The sequence below is a fragment of the Scomber scombrus genome, chromosome 12, assembly GCF_963691925.1.
Source record: "Scomber scombrus chromosome 12, fScoSco1.1, whole genome shotgun sequence".
NCBI classification, from domain to species: domain Eukaryota; kingdom Metazoa; phylum Chordata; class Actinopteri; order Scombriformes; family Scombridae; genus Scomber; species Scomber scombrus.
Genome location: NC_084981.1, coordinates 8,709,956 through 8,723,891, shown reverse-complemented (window position 1 = coordinate 8,723,891; position 13,936 = coordinate 8,709,956).

Below are 13,936 nucleotides of genomic sequence, written 5' to 3'. Positions count from 1 at the left end.
AGGCAGGTAATTACCGACAGCGATCAATGCATACTAATGAAGAGAGCAATCAATACATTCAATGAGGGATGATGATCAATATTTCCATCTTGGAAACAGCAAGTTAATTAAATTTTTAATGTAATTTATTTGGTCCTTGTTTTACATAGATAACGCAAAAAATAACATCAAATAAGGAAAGAAACTATCGATTGAAAAGGTTGAGGCTGAAGCTTGAGCTCATTATACTTAACCTTTATACCACATACGAAAAACAAACAGTACAAATATAATAGTCCTAAAATACAAAATCAAACAATCATTCACCTTTATAGGCTAACTCAGTTTTATTTATTTATTTTTTGTTACTGTCAATAATCAACTTCAAATATGAAAGCAAGTATAGGATTCCAATATGGCTACATAGGCTAGGTCTATAGGTTATATGGAAAAGCTCCACTGAGCCGTAAAATGTCAATTGAATATGCTCATAGTGCACTAATGCGGGCTATTTCTACAAAAATAGAGCAGAGCCATTGCTTGTTGAAAGAGTCACTGCTTATGAAGTTGAGGAATCCACGTGATGAAGAAACTGCCAAATATTCTCCAAAAAGTGATGGTGGAAAAAAATCAAAGATAACAACATTAAATCCTCCAGCGTGCCATGTCAACTTTTATCATTTTAGCCTTACTACCAGATCCAGCACAGTCATCCCGGACACACACACACACACACACACACAAAGTAGGCTCGTCGGTTTAACGTTAAAGTGAGCCGACAGAGCTCGCAGGCGAGAAATTTCAAGACGGATTTCATTTATAAGTCCTATAATTCTGCGATCGTGTGTTCAAATATGGACATAAACTTGTTGGAAAAGGAGAAGGATGCTGTCTGTTCCAGGACACGCCCTGTCGCTAGAAAGTGCTCTCTCCATCGCGCAGTCTAGTCTAGTCTACCAAATCGCAGGCTGTATGTTTCCCCTGCGATTAATGCCATTCAATGACAGCCGAAAAACTTAAAGTACAGATTATATCAAGCTGTCAAACGCTCTTTCCCCCTCCTTCAAGGCTGCACCGGGGCATCTCCTCCTGTTAATCTCGGCAAAGAAAGAGAGTCTCTACCTACCGGGCATGTCTGCAAGAGGTGAGTCTCTTTTTGCCGCAGAAGCCTTCATAACAATACATGTACAGGGAAGAAGAAGAAAAAAAGTCTCTTAATTTTGGGGAGGAGGGGGTCTTGGTTCAAGGGTGGATGCAATGGAGCAGGGAGCCCATTTGCGTCGTCTTTCGGGAGGATCAGGCTGTGATAATGACACTGTTATTGTAAGTAGGTTACACCGGTGCAGAGCTGAAACTACAGCTTCTACTGCTGCAGCCTTTTCCAGACAGCTTACAACTTATTTTGTTGATATGAACACACTGTGATCCGACCTAAAAACAGACTTTAAAAATTTTTTTAAATCCTCGCTGTAATAATTAACCTCGTTTGATTGCTGTGTCTTGTGGCATTTCTTTAATCATGGTTGGCGCATATCGTTAGTTAAAAGCTGCACACACCCTAATTGTTGCCTCATTGAAAAAGCTGTTGATGGAGAACTGGGGTCATGTGCATTCTTAATTGATGTAGTAGTGACATTTGGGGGTCATTGTGGGAAGAGTTTGGCTGGTCAGGTGACACAAAGTGGCATCCCTTTTTTTAGAAGAAAAAAAAATCCAACTATAACTTTCTGCTATCACCTCAACCTTTCTGACAGTTTTGTTCCTGTGTTTTTGAGCATCAAGCAGCTGGTATGTTTGTGCCCATCAGGTGGGCTTTTGTGCCGTTTGGGTTTGTGTGAGGTGATTGTGTCCTCCTGGCAGATTAGATGAAGAGTGTCCAGCTGTTACTCCTATAGGTTGTGATCAGATGGTCTGACTGATTGAGAGCTTGATAGAACTGGAGAAGTTGCAATATTAACATGACCTCAAGGTTATTATATTACATCTGCAGCTGGATTAAACCTTGATGGGATTGATCCTGTCACTGGGAGAACAAAAAACACCAGCCTTTTATAGGAAAGCTCAAAGCTTGTACAGTATGTCACTACGCTCTGCGCAGAGGCAGGGCCTGTCCAGCAAGATGGCTTTGAACTCCTCCTATCACTGGTGTGGCCTTCTGTATCAGTACACACTGGCTCCTGGTGGAGATCGATGGATCTCCCCCCCCCCTGGTACATAGACCTGATTAGCATGCTTAAACCCCTGCAAACAGCAAATCATTATCCATGAGAAGTAACTACACTACCCGCTATACCCAAGTGCCAATTATCTCTGTGTTGGTAAGACCAATGTGACATTATAAATTTATAATAACAGACAAATCAGGCGTGTTGACACAAACGTGAGTCTTAATAACAGTGTGTCAAATACACACATTTGTCATGATGCCTTTTCAATCGCAGCAGCTGTAGTACTCCCATTTCACATGCACTTGAGAACTTAATGTGGACATACACCATGGTTCGCTATCTTCAACAAGAGGACATCAAGTAATCTTGTGTGTAGATAATAATTCAGAATATATTTTGCATAGTACTATGATAAGGTTCTGCATTCAGATTGTGTTTTTAAAGACTGTCAATGCAAGCAGAGTTGCATTTTTGTACCTCTTGTTAAAATGTCAATTAAGAAAATGAATCAGCAGTTATTCTCATGACAATTTGTTGCTTTTCTGTGTCTTAAATCATAATTAACGTAACACATTTGGAGTTTGGACTCTTAGTTGGCTAAAACAAGCAATTTGAAGATGTGTAATTGAGATTTAGTATTTTCTGATTTCTGGATAATCACCAGATTCATTGATATTGAATATAATTGTTAGTTGCAGTCCTAATGTGGGCTACTATAATGAATAGCCACGATCCCTGATGTTTTTTGTTCGAGATGTTATTAAACTATATAACTATCAGTACACTTTCTACCTCTGATGGTATGAATGTGAATATTCCACAGAAAGCTCCATAAGAATTCTATCGGCAAAAATTAAAACTTGTTGGGCGATTGAAATATTTGTTTTCCCACAGAAACACAGGAGGTTAAAAAAAATTGGCTCAAATTACTGCACTTTTCCCTGCCAGTATACATTTATGACCAGCCCTTCCCTCAGATGTCCAGTGAGTATCAGCCATTACCGTGCTCTCAGTCTTCCAGTCACCCACCCCCCACCCCTGTTATCAGCATAGGGCCATCAGCTTTTACCTTGGTAGTGATTCTCTTCCATTAGTCATCCCACCTTCAATACACCCTTGCGGCCACACTGCTATATTTGGGCCTCTTAGTCTCATCATATTTCCAGTGGTGTTTACTTTTGTCTAGAAAGTCGTAACGTGATTTTTTTTTCATCAAACCTTTATTATTTATTTTCGTGAAACCATCGGAGCACATGATGTATATTATTTCAAGCATTGCTGTCACATTCTTTACCTGTGAGCTGCTCTGTATGATTCGGCCACTAATGGACATCAAGCAGCTCCACCGGAGCGGTAGGGGGTTGAGTGTATCGTTCAAGGTCACCTCAGTGGTAGGATTTTAGATACATGGTTTGACATTTCTTATCAAATTCACACATCTCTATTTTCCCTCTTTGTGTAGGAATTCACCTGAATCCTACCACAGTTATTCCATTTTCAATAATGGCTTCATTTATTTTTATAGTTGGCTGTTTTGCTACCACGGATTCTCTGCTGTGTTGGTTGGCTGTTCATACATGGATGGATTTGTTCATCTTGGTCCATTTAAGGCCTTTGTCTCAACTCAACCACAGAATCTTAAAACACGGCAGAGTTCTCATTGTGTTTTTCATTCAGTTGTCTGCCTCTGTTATACAGTATGAGTTGAAATGTCATATTTTCCCTCTAATTTTATGGACCTCTTTGAAGCCATTGTAGTAAAGCAGTTAAGTGTATTGTATGTTGGTATTTTAGATTTTCCCTCTTACTAACCAAATCTCTGTAACATGAATAAGAGATTTACCACAAGACAATTTTTATGTTATGGGTAGTTTTATATTCTGGAAAACATATTAGTATTAGAGAAACATATTAGTAGTAAATTATAACTTATTTTCATGTAACCTTGCAAACTAATATGACTCACTATCAGGAGTTGTGGTAGGAATTGGAACCTAGAAGGAGTGTCAGTCTAAATTAACTGAGGGAAACTTTACATTGTGGGTCAGACTTCCTTATTTTAACCTCATCATTAAAGACTAGAGTGTTGTGCTTTTGTCAGTAATCAGATCTACAAGTAAAAGTCTGAATTTAAATGTCTGGATAACTAACATATAAGTGACTGGCAGTAAAGAAAGTCCTGGTACATCCTCACTTTTCCCTGCTCAGACTTCCTTCTCCGCCCCACCCTTTCCCTGAGCAGGGTAAGCACATTCTGCACACTTTACCTGTTACACTGCAGTGTGATCTGGATGATCAATGGTAGATAAAAAAAGAAGGCATGGCTCCATTCTGCAGTAACCCAATCTGATGCCTCCTCCTCATCCGACCACTGGAGAGGGCTGCTCATGCTCCACCAGCACGACCCTCCGCATCAGCACTTTTCTCTGTCTCTGTGTGTGTGTGTTTATACTGTATGCGCGCATTTGAGGGTTAGTGTGCGGGCGCATGCATGTGTCCTGGCAAAAGGCTGAATAATTGATGAGCAAGGGAAGGAGTGAAAGCGCTGCCGGACAGGACGTTGTGTGTGGGAGTGTGTAGAGATGGGGGAGAGGAACACAGTGAGGCAGGAGCCTGGCTACAATGGGATCTGCAACTACGCCCAAAAAATCACCTCCTGCTTCGGACTGGATGGTAAGATACGGGGAAACAGATGAAGGGGGGCGGGGGTGGTGTTTCTCCTTGTGTGGTGCAAGATGCAGAGACGGCACAGGCTATAAAAATGCTTAGAATGTGTTTTGGTGTGTGCGATGCAGAATGTTCTGTGTGCAGGGACAGCTGACTTGTTTTTCTGAGTACGTATGTGTTGGTTTGCGAGTGTGTGGGTAGTAGTGTTAAAGCTATCACAGAGTGGATGACAATTGGAGGGCAGTGCCTCACTGCAGCAGAGTAGCATGTCCTTAGCTACACTCAGGTCCATGTGTCTGCATGTGTGGGTGTAAGAGTGTACCTCTGCTAGCCTATACCTCACTATCCTACTTTATCTTTTTTCTGCAATGAAAATCCATCTGTCTGAATGGGTGAATGAAGGTGCTTGTGCTTGTGCTTGTGAGAGGAAGTCAGCTTGAAACAAACTGATAAAATAGAGTTTTCATGTAAATAGTAGTAAACTCAGACAGCTGACTTCCAGCCATCCTGTCTCTGGGCACTCTCTCAGACAAAGAGGAAATTCAGTCAATTTGAAGTGCAGGCCAAGCCCGACATGTCCAGACTAAAAGGATATTTTGTGCTTTGTCATTGTGTGCTTTGCTTTTTTATAATGAATGTGATTAATTTCTTTTGGTATGTGAAAGTAGATAGCTGTGATTTTCCTTATCTGTTGTCATGGAGGTTTTCCTGTTTTTATACTTTTAGTTATGCATCTGCGTTTATCTAGTTGGATGTCCTGTCTTAGCTATGCTGGTTTTTATGTTTTCATTTGGTCTTAAACATATCAGAGCATTGTGAGCTATCTTGTTTTTGTAGAGTTTGCTTTGATTCTCCCTTTATATCATCTATCATTTCACCTCCCACCAGGTCATGTCCATGACTCAGAATGTATCTCAAGCTGAACTCCCATTTTCAAGGAAGGTGAATGAACCTTTAATTCAAGGAACTAACCTTAAAAAAATAAAAATAAAAGAGATAGATAACCCGAAGCATACATGTTATGTTCTGGATTTGAACCAACTGGTCGCTTGGGAATCTTCTGTATTGAGTTTGTATATTCTCCCTGTGCGGGTTCTCTCCATGTACTCCAGCTTTTTCCCACAGACCAACAAAATGCAGGTTAGGTTAATTGGTGACTCTAAATTTCCTGTTGATGTGAATGTGAGTGTGAATGGTTATCTGTCTCTATGCTATGTGTTAGCCTTGTGATTGATTGGCGAACTGTCCTGGGTGTACCCCGCCTCTTGCCCAGTGTCAGCTGAAAATGGCTCCAGCGACCTCACGACCCTCAAGAGGATAAGCTGTAAAGAAAATGGAAAGGATGGATGGATGGATGGATGGATGGATGGATGGATAGATGGATAGATAGATAGATAGATAGATAGATAGATAGATAGATAGATAGATAGATAGATAGATAGATAGATAGATAGATAGATAGATAGATAGTTAGATAGATAGATAGATAGATAGATAGATAGATAGATAGATAGATAGATAGATAGATAGATAGATAGATAGATAGATGGATGGATGGATGGATGGATGGATGGATGGATGGATGGATGGACGGATGGTTGGATGGGGGATTTTGTTTGCCAAGAAACCATTTTGATGCTTTGAAGATTAAAAACTCAGAACATGCCTTCTTACAAAGTTACATCCGCCAAATCTTCTGGCTTTACTCGATGATTTGATGGGATAATGGAGAGCCACTGCTGGCATTTCCACTCCATTGCTGATGCAGTTACAGTGTCCTTTATTCTCATGGATGTTGTGGATGTTTGTGCATTGTTGGCTGCTGCACTGACCTTGCTGGTTTTGCAACCTTGTAAAGGACTGGCAGACTCCCAAAGCAATCTGCCCTGAAAGTATGTCTTTGATCAGTGTGATGTTGCATCCATTGGTCTTACTGTATACAAAATAATGCAAAATACATTCCCGAAAAAATACATTGTATGAGCTTAAATGAAAATTGCATTAAAATGCATCCAAAACACTTTCCCAGAAAGGATATTGTTGTTAAACGATGTCTAAACTTGCGTTGATGTTAAAGTAACCTACAGAAATCTGAAAACTGATAGAATCTCAGCTCTTCGCATCTGACAGATGAGTGGAGTCCCATTGGGTGATGAGACTCCCACCATACACTGGGCTAACCTCATATAGAGCTACCTAACCCCACCCAGTAGATAATCATAGGCTCGACGTCAGCCCTAAGCTGCTTAAGGCACCAGGCTGGTTGGGCTGAAGACACTCGTGAAGTAAGCTTCTTTCCCTGTCTCGCTCTGCTCTACCTGCTACAGAGTGCTTTGTCATACCTGCTGTACGCTGTTGGGCATCTTCACCTCAAGGTGGACATCAGCACCCCACATCATGTTGCCCATCTGAGGTGACAGGTGTGGGGAACCTAATAAGAGGAGTAATCACTGGAGGCCTGCTGGAGACTCATCAGATATTTCTCTGATTTTATGATGTGCTGCTGCGCATTTTCCCATCAAGCTCTGGCTCTTTTGTTTCCATTTTGTGCCCCTGTGTACACCACCCATTCTTGATGTCTATAGCAACCGGATTTTAGTGCGTTTCTGAGCCCAACCTGTGGACCCTGGCCGACATCTACGTGCAGTGCTTCACCCTTCTCTGTGGGACCGTTGAAGGAGAGGAGGGCACCATGCCTAACCTTCCCAATCTCAACAGCCTGGGCAAGCTGTGCAGCTCCACCCGCAGCCAAAATGTGGGCCGTGTCCGGGTGAAACGCAAAAGCTCGGTCAAACGCATGTCCATCATCGAGGATGGGCATGTGGCTGAGGTCCTGTACCTCATTCCTAAACAGTACATGGAGCAGCTGCCCTACCTCAACCCAAATGACTATTATCTAAGTGAGAGGCTGAACGATGTTGCGACAGGTAGGACAGCAGAGATGTGTCTAGATCTATCTGTCTGTTTGTCTGTCTACCTGAAACATTTATTCACCCATCTCCCATTTCACCCATTCATCCTCTAACTGGCTGTGTCTGACTTTTAACGGTGTGCCTTGTTGTAACATCAGACAGCAGTAATGATATTGCATAATCAGTGAGTGATCGGCCATTAAAATGTCAACCTTAACTTAATTTAAGATTTTGGACACGAATTACATAACTTGCTGGATTATACAAAAATTAAATTTTTCTTCTATATCTTTTTCCCATTTCCCTCTCCTCTGCTTTCTCCTCCTCTAACAGTTTTTGTTAATACCACGATTGTTGTTTTGGTCCTGTATTTCAGTTTGGCTGCTCCACTTTGCATTCTGTTTGTGAGTAGGTGTCTGAAAGTGAATTGATTAGTTGCTGCTCAGAGATTACTCCATTTTAATTGGATGACAGTGAGTGATTACACCTCTTGAGGCTTTTCACATCTGACCTGTGCATATGCCTGAGAGCTCCGGTGTGCAAGTTATGCAACTGCAGGTCCACAACACCAAAAAGCGTTACTGCAAATGTTGAAATAAGTCAGGAAATTAATCACCGTCCTCTCCATAGTTATATAAAGCAAACCCATAATGCAAGGGCAGACCTGCTACTTTTTTGCCAAGCAACAGCACATGAGGAAGCAACATGGTGGCTTACATCAGGATTACAACATGGGCATGAGGACAAATCGAGATTTCCAGACCTGATGTATTCCCTGACTGCATGCCAGGCGCAGTAGTAAAATCATCATTGCTTGGCATCGAGTTATTTGCAAAAAGCGTAGACATCAAAACTCCTTCTACTTGGTATAGGAGTTGATTTAAATCCATTTAGACTAATACATCAGGCTCAACAGTAAGCCAAACTGACCCTAGATCAAGTGTCACAGAAGGTCAAGGGTTATGTAAGCAATTTTGTTTTCTTCAGCAGAAATCTATCAATATGTGATCATCAATAGATGCTCAGGCTACATTCCGTGGTCTCTAGAAAGACCAAACATAATTTAGTCATTTGACTGCTGCTTTCATTTTTAGAACTATTTTAGGATAATTTTTGGCTTTAAGTGCATTCCTTAATGACTTTTCTGTAACAAATACATTGTTTACTTTCAGCTTACATTATTCACATATAACTCATTTTATTTACCCTTCATCTTAAGGCCTAACCTTCTCTGATGCCTCTCTGCTGCTGAAACGTCCATCCGGCAAAGCTGAAATATTATTTCCAAACTTTAAACAATGCTGCATTGTTGTACTCGTTGAGTGCTTTTGAATATGAGTGGCTTTTATTCTGCTCCCCAAGCAATGTCATCCAGAGGTCACAGATTATTTGATGAAAACCTTTAGTATACAAGTAAGTCAGCAATCCAAGCTTCCCTTGGGTTATAGATACAAGATACAACAAATTGTTGAAGCACACACTTCTGTTTACTCAGGGTAGTTAAAATGAGGAATGTTAATGTAGCATGAGTGAAATACACTTTGAAAAAAAAAATGAACCTGGTTGCACAAGATCACTTTTGAAAATGATTGCACTGTTTTGTAACCCATTTTAAAATAGCAACAAGCTGGTGAAGTGCTTGTCATTGTCCAGAGACAGAGAGGAAGGTCTGTGTATCCTCCAATAGAGTTTAGAAGTTCATCCTGATTATAAGCCTCATTTAACTGTTACTGTCACGTTTTTGCTGGATTGTTAGAATCTAAAAATAATCTTCCAAAGCACAGGATGCGTAGACCGTTGACTCATATATGTCCGCATGTGTGTGTGTGTATGTTTCCGTGTGTGTGAGTGTCCGTGTGTGTGTCCGTGTGTGTTGTTAAATTTAATCTGAGGGATAACCGTGCAGTATAGCCACACAAACCACTCGTTTACTGTTAAATAGACCTCTCGCATTATAATGTCAATTTGTGTTCACTACCCAAGGCAATAGTCAGTAAATCAAATGGCATTTATTACTATCTATGAAATGCACATGCTGTATGTTAGCAGTATTTTAACTGCGCTGATATGAGGGCTGTGCGGTGTATAGTTCCCTGGCCAGGTTATTAATGGACAGTCAGACATGGATCATCCATAGGTGAGCCAAATACAGAAGAAACCTTTCATCCATGGATAATAGGCTTTGCTACTCAGGAATTGCTCTTGGCAAGCCTTATGTAGCATGAATGTCCAGCAGCTCCTACTGAGATTATTAAGAGGCAAGGTGATAATAGGTCTGTTATTATAAAAGGACCCAGTGTTTGGGTTTGTGTTGCAGTTAACAATTAGGAGCCATAGTGTAAAACTTTCTAAAGGAGATGGTGTTTGACCAGCTTATATTTTGAAAGAGAGATCTTTCTCAAAAGCCTCTCAAAGCTTTGGTCATCACATACTCATTACTCATTTCCTTTCCTTCATAATAAAAAAGGGTGGAGTGCTTAAAAAAAAAACCTGCTAACTATTTTTACCGTTTTCCCTAACTGGCATTGATCCATCACTCCGATGAGAAGAAAACGCCCCTGTGGAGATTGATGCATGATGTCGGGTATCCAGCAGGTGGCACAGTTGACGCTGCAGTGCATGAATGCATGCTGAATGCATAATGTGTAGCCTGCATCAGCAATTACAGACGTGGTGCTGATGCAAAACTATTCCTCCCCCTAAGAAAGGTACTGTGAGGCTCTAGTATGGGGCAGACCATTTCTGCTGGTGTGACATGGTTGAATTACCTCTTGATTTTAACCATGTGCTCTCCAGTTCACACATTGAAATATCTACAAATACAGGATTGGTTATTGGTCCCCTGCTATATCTCAGCTTGGGTATCAGTGGATGTTATTTTCTTCCCAGGTGGCGAATAAGAAACTTTATAAATATTGTTGGGCGCTGTAGTAGTTTGCAGATAATACCTTAAATTTGATATATGTGGGGAGCAAATTGGTTAGGTTTAGCATAAAGGCAGTTGATCAGATCAGGCAGATTATCATGTTTGATTTATGCATTATCTGTCATATTGCAGTATATCAAAACAAGTAGACCAAAATGAAAGCAACAAATGATGTACAAGAAGTGTTTGCCTAAGTAGTTATAAAATTTGCATCCAATTTTCATGCAACAAATGTTTATCATCCCCCTTGTAGATGGCATTCTCGGTTAAATTGGAGGCAAATTCTCTAAATTATAGAGAGGATTTACCCTATCTAACTTTAATATGTCCATTTCAGCGGCAGATGATATAAGAGCTGGTGAGTCCACAGGGCTCAGCCAGGAACGTGCTCTCCCGTGCTCTCTGTAATTGGATTCCAGAGGATCCACAAAAGATATTAATACAAAGCTCATTCTAGAGATCACGGCAAAGTCTGTCCTTCGACCTTAAATGGCCGTTCTTGCCCTCTCCGTGCAGGCCTCACCGTTGGAGGCAGTGTGATTATTAGCAACTTAGGATTTCAATCAGGGTGAGCCTGGTTTAAGTGCATAGTGATCAGGTTGACAGTGTTGATTGGATTTGAAGAGATCATTTCTCTAATCTGAGTGCGATGTTTTTCTATATGAGCATATTTTTATTGATAGGATCACCTACTACAGGTGGTTGTAATTTAGATTTTTTTGAAGTGTGAATAATTTAGGAAGGATGCTGTGAACTGTGAATACCATCTGCATCTTTTATTTAATGTGAGTTATTAACTTTAGTAACTTCCTCCTTCCTCTTTCCAAAAAAGAAATCAGTCTTTTACTCAATAGCTTTATTTTTGATCCTTTTAAGGCTCATGCAGTCCATGTTTTTATATATTTATTAAATACAATAATCTTTGTTTAACCGAACCAGTCTTTTAGCGCAGCATGATAATTACTGCACTGAAATGAGTAATTGATCTCCGCCTGCTGCCCTGTTGTATGATACAGAGTATTATACAGCAACGTGACTTATTCCCAGCAAATCTCAGACAGTAGAAGTTTGTACTCATAGACCTTTATCACAGTTTTTCTTAATTTCGAGGGTGTCATGATCAGCATCACACCATATATTTTCTAACAGAGTCAAACTGATGTGTTGAAAAAAGACAGAGAAGAAGGGAAGTCTGATGTAACAGATCATTTATATACAGTGGTGTCATAGTGTATTTTAACATGCATGTGTGTCTTTGATAGCATGTGACATGTGTGTGTTGGTGAATGTGCTTAAGAGTCTGTTTTAGGGAATTTGGGGTTACTGCTTCTTTTCTTTTTTTCGGTCACACAGAAGCAGCAACAGCAGCAGCCACCTGGTTGCTGCAGTGAGGAGGCGGCTGACACAACAGAGGGGCTGAGAGAGGGAGCAGTAGGGGAAGAGGGAGGAGGAGGAGTAGGAGGAGGAGGAGGCGTGAGCAGAAGAGGAGGAGGAGGAGAGGGATGGGAGGAAAACAGGCAGTCGGGAGGCAAGCCCCACGCTGTAGCAGTGTTTTTTGGGAGGAGAGCATAGCGCCTACACCTCTCTCTCTCTCTCTCTCTCTCTCTCTCTCTCTCTCTCTCTCTTTCTGTGGTGTCTCTCGCTTTTCAGTCTTGACTAAAAAAAGGAACTAGTGGCTCCTGTCTTACTGGTGAACGACATTCAGAGGCTTTTCTGGTGCGGATTTACCTGGATTCCAATGGTCATGGTCAAAGAAAAAGGTATTCCAGCGGTCGTGGTCAGGCAGTGTGTGTTTGTGTTTGTGTGTGTGTGTGTGTGTCTGATGTTGGGATTTCGTGTGGTTGACTGTCTACAGTCTGTGAAGATGTTCAGCATGCCCAGTTAGATTTGCACTGCTGTGTCTGACTGTTAAAATTACATTTAGTTTGATTCATTCTCAGTCTCTGATTTGATTCTTTTTTAGACGTGTGGGCATATGATATAGTCACAGTCATACAGGCATGGTTTTTCTTTATGTGGGTGTGTGTGTTGCTTGTACAAAGCGTGGCAAATGAAATGAAATAAATGCACATCTTTTAGCTTCTAAGAATTATATGGAGTATAAATATACTCTCCACTTAAAGACATGAACATGCTACGCCCTTCTCAATACTCTCTAGCAGCTGATGCTCTGGTTGGAGTCTGCTTAATTTGGCAGCGTCAGGCTTTATGTAAATGTACACTGGAATAAACCATCTGGCTTGTTCTATAGGAGCTTGCTACCAAATGCAAAATGTTCAGGGTTATAATATCCAGATAGTCTCTGTGCACCTTTACATGCAGGCTGAGTGAGATGGTAACATGTAGAGAGAAGAAGTGGAGCACTAGTGTAGGGATCCACACTGCGCAGAGCCGTGGACCTGCACTCTCCGTCTCTCTTTCTCTTTCCTCTCTCTCTTTCTCGCTTTGTCTGCAGCCGTTGCCATGGTGATCATCTAAAAGGTACACTCCATTGTTGTCAGCTGTGTCCTCATTCATAGTGTCCTGTTAATAGAAAAAAAGCGGATTGTTTCCACCTATAACTGAGGTCACCCCGCTGTACGGGATAAATTAGATGGAGTGAAGGGGGCATGTCAGAGAGATATTAACATTCCCGGCAAATTGCTGGGGCATATGGTCGTGAGGTTGACCATTGTTTGTCAGTATGACTCACAGTAAGCAGTTGCATAGAAGCAATTTTCTATAATCAAAAATCTGTTTCAAATCATTCAAAAAGAGAAGTTATGTGAGTGTGTCTTTGCAACTGAGTAAGATTAAAGACAAATAAGAATTGCTTTTGTAAGGCCAATAAGTATATAACTTGCGCACAGAGAATCCATAAATATTCCTATGAGTTCATTGCTATAATGGAAAGAGCAAACTCTTACATCACCTTTCCATTCAGTCCACTGCACTGGCAATGAATATGAAAGTAATTAATCACAGTAATAAATCATCATACTATATGTCATCACCAGCAGATATTATACTCCAAGTGGCTTAGTAGTGTCTCAAATGAACCGGTGTGATATATTACTCCTAACGCTTTATGAGTTCATCTACCAGCTTGCACAGACAAACAGTTTGTGTGCTGTGTGTGGGCATGTGGATATTTTTATGTTTTGTCTGAAAATATTTCACCGAAAAACATGTTTACAGATATTTTTTTTGACAGACGTGAGTGTGTAGGTTTGTTTATGTATCTGACAGCGCGCTGGTGGCTGGAGGCGGCGTCCAGCTCGGGAGCTGCTCCCTTGATGTGGATT